The sequence below is a fragment of the Syngnathus scovelli genome, chromosome 4 (assembly GCF_024217435.2).
Source record: "Syngnathus scovelli strain Florida chromosome 4, RoL_Ssco_1.2, whole genome shotgun sequence".
NCBI lineage: Eukaryota > Metazoa > Chordata > Actinopteri > Syngnathiformes > Syngnathidae > Syngnathus > Syngnathus scovelli.
Genome location: NC_090850.1, coordinates 16,044,517 through 16,048,695, shown reverse-complemented (window position 1 = coordinate 16,048,695; position 4,179 = coordinate 16,044,517).

Sequence of the window (4,179 nt, the reverse complement as noted above, 5' to 3'; positions counted from 1 at the left end):
GATGTAGGCAGCATGGTGCACGGTTTCCCATCAAGCCTGGCAGCAGCAGCAGCAGCAGAGCGGTAAGTAAAGATGGCGACCATAGCCCAGAGATGAGTAAACACAGCAGCACACAGGTGCACAGAGGTGAACACGTGGCCTTTGCCGGCATTTGTTGAAGGGGATTTTGTGGTTTTAGCATGTGGGCCAAAGTTGAGGAAAGAAGTTGCTGCCTCGCATACCCACCCGGCTTTTTATTTGGCATATTTTTTCTTACTTGTGCGTCTTTCTCCCCCGCTGCGTACAGGAGCCAGTCTGACTTTTGATCCTGGCATCTGCGTCTTGCAGGAATGCCTGCGCACTCCCTCTGCCCTCTGATGTAGCTCCAGGAACTAATGGAATGTGAAAGAGACAGACGGGCTTCTCGAGCTGAAAAACACTGCCCTCTCCCCCATACACGTGTGTCCATACCAAAAGCATAGTTGTGTATGTCGGACACACTGTCTGCTTCAATCTGGCCATCTCCATAGCATCCCGAGGAAAAAAAAAAAAGAAAGCAAACTAGAACAGCTCTGAGTACAGCATGGACTTCTGTTAACGTTAACCTGATAATCAAAGTGGGTTTTTTTTGGAATGGGTGGGGGCGTAAAAGTTTCTATTGAAGTTGTGTTGTGCAAAATGGGGCAAAATATTTCCATGAAAATTAATAAAGACTTGCTCATACATTAAAGGGCTACTTCCTGGTTTGTGTTGCATGACATTAGACTATAATATAGTATGATTTTAGATATTAGTGGCGACGTTATCCCAATTTTTACCGAAATGAAACGGGTTTGGCTTGTGCTACACCTCCGTAAATCAATTCCGTAGGTTTTGTGTTAGCCTAGCAAACAATTGAACAATGCCTGTTGTCATTTCATAGTTGCTGGTGGTAAAAACAAAGCAAAAGAATGGAACAATATTAGTGAAGGATCATAATTGAGCATTTCAAAATTATCCATAGCACAATTTTAGATTGGTTAACCTTTGAGCTCCAGTGTGCGGGTTAATCCCACAACTTCTTCTCTCTCTCTCTCACTCAGCGCAGAGTCTAAGGGTCTAAAAGGGGTGTTTACAATTCACTAATCTGACTTCAAAACCAGCTTAACTCCAGGAGACATCAAAGGTGTGCGCGTGATGGCCCCACTGATCCCAGTAAGGGGGGGATGTATGATAGACTGGAAACATTCGGAAAACTGAGGAGGCGGCCTGGGCGCATACGGAAATTGAATATTTTTTAGATCTTGTGATGGCTGTCTGGGAGAAGCATCTATTGCAGACTTATAAGGCTGAAAACGAAAAAAAAAAAAAAGAGTTTAGTGAGGAAAGGATCTTCTTTTGGTTCAATCATGCCTGCAAACGAATCAATAAACTCCTGTTTGTTCATTAGCTTTGCAATCTGTTTGACAAACAGCGTCGCTTTGCAATTTTTATATCAAAAGCGCTCATCATGAAGAGGCAGTTAATTGGCCCCGCTTGTCATGAACATATTCATTAGGAATTTAAAGCTGACTTTTGCAATACAGTTGCAGGGAGTGGACAGCGAGGCCTTTGTCCTGCTGAGGCTAATGATGAAGAGCTCATTTGAACAAGACTCGCACAAATGCACGCGCAGGGGAAAATGCAGGCGAGGTAAAATTAGCTCGTAATAAATGAACATTGTGGGAATACATTTGGCATAAAAATTGTCATCTAAAGGTCACGGTTCATTGAATTACCATGAAAGAGTTTGACAAAATATATTTGGTGCTCACTGAGGTGTGTGTGAAGCTGGCTTTGTGGAGTAAAATGTATAAATAACTGTAATAACTAAAGCCGTGTTTCGAGGACTTATTAATATGGGATAGAGGGGAGATGCACATTCTGCAGGGACATTATCAAGGAGCCGGCTCTATTAACAGATGTATTTTTCCTCCTCTATGAACATGTAGAAATAATGCAAATTATAATAAATTGCCAAGTAATGAATAGTTGATCCCCTCCTCCCCCCCAAAAATGAGGACAGCGTGATGCACAAGAGACGGAACGAAAGCTATATCCGATGTGTGGGCTGAATACCTCGCCATGCAAAGTTCTTTTGTGATCTCAAGTTTGTCCCACATTTCTATTGAGCTAGCAGGGACAGACATGCCAGAGCGCCCTGAGCAAACATCTGCTCACACATGTACACATATGTGGAAACATACACGGGCTGACATACATGACCCGCTGGAGCCCAAACGCTTACAAAACAATGCCAGGAGAAGGAGGGGGAAAAAAAGAGAGAATAAGTGCATATTTGCGTATGTCGAGGAGGAAGACAAGGAATGAGGCAATGTGTGTGTGTGTGTGTGTGTGTGTGTGTGTGTGTGTGTGTCCGTGTGTATCTCGACATGAGAGAAGAGCGACCCGGGTGGACAGACACTGATTCCCCCAGGTGCATGTTGGGTAAGTCTTCAATAATCCGGAGTGACAAGCAACAGAAGGAGCCGATTTCTCCTCATGTCATATCCTCTTTCTCTTCTCGCTTCTCGCTTCTTGTCAACAGGACTTTAAACTGGTGTTGCTTAAATTGAACGCTAGGGTCAACGGAGGACTTTGTTACAACCAACCAACGCTTGTCTGATTTTTCTGCATGTGTTAGCCCACAGAGATTTTGGCGCGCAGTGGACGGGCATGTGAGATCGAGTTCAATGCTTGCGATTAAAGGCATCGTGTCTTATCGAGAGGGTTTGAAATCGAGCTAATACAGGTGAAATATGCTTGTCGTAAGGAATAATAGTTTGTTTTTCAATTGATTGGAAATGGCAGTTATTCATTCTACCCAACAATCCCAGAAAAGAGGTTAGCATGCCACCTGTTTATACTTATGTAAAAGTATGGGTTGATTGCACAATAGTATGAAAAGTTCAGGTTCATGTTCGGGGACCTCATTTATCTGCAGGTTGAAGCACCAGTGACTGAAGCCAAACTGTGACTGGTTTTTAATTTCTGGACCTGGACCAGCTCCACTCCACGAACACAATAATAATCATGTCCCGTGTTTTCATTATTGCTGGTACATAATTTTTTTTCGAAACACAAACAATTGGGTTTGATTCTCTTTTAAAGCTTCACTCTTTCCACACATCCTTGTTTCATTTTTTCCTCAGTGAGCCCCCTACAGGTGTAAGGAGTAACATACTGATAATGCACAACCGTGCACACAAATGGATTTCTGCGTTAACAAGCGTAAGATGATTAAATGTGGATAGCGTGTTGACACGTTATATTGAGATGGTTTGAATCTGAGATGAATGTAGCTGTAATAGATTGCAATTATTTTGGGCGTCCCACAGGATGTATGATAACTTTAAGCCTAATGATAAAGTTAATAAGAACAGAGTGGCAATTAAATGCATGCATATAAAGCCATCCATCCATCCATTCATTTTCTATACCGCAATACGGTAAATGTGCAAATATACTATAGCAGCCATTTCATTGTGATACATTGCACAACATTATTTGAAAATAATGTATGGTTCACCAATTTTATAACAAAGGGGATGTGGGGTTGTCATGGTAATGAAAGAGACATTGTTACACAAATTTACTTCTATTTTTTTAAATAGCGATCACATGTTGTTTTAATTTGATTCCAGGGTTTTTTTTTGTTGTTGTTTTTTTAAGAAAGTCTCCAATGGGGAGAAAACCCCTGGACATCTCCACTAATCACTCTTCTCCCTTATAAATGATAATAGAGAGCAGGAAACGAGACACAAACCAGCTAGCCAAACAAGCTCCCTCAGGCCTTTAACCAAATTAAATCCCAATTAAATGTTCACGTTTCGTTCCTGAGGTGTGTGTGTGTATGTGCGTTTCTTTGTATGTTTGCATGCGTATGCGTCATCACACAACCAGCTCTTTACTTTAAATGGCTAAGGTCATCGACTGTCGCAGTCACTGTATGTTATTGTTGCGATTAGTGTGTCTGATTTTGTTTTGACTTTCATTGTTCCAATTGGAGAAGCAGCTGACCTTTGATTGTAAGACAAATATGGAGGATCACGTCACTATTGTTGTTATTGTTATTGTCATTGACACGAGAACCTCAATACGCAAATCATGAATCCACTGTGACAATTGGAAAAATACTAAAAAAAAAATTTGTATGCTGCTGCTTCATGTATTAAACTGTAA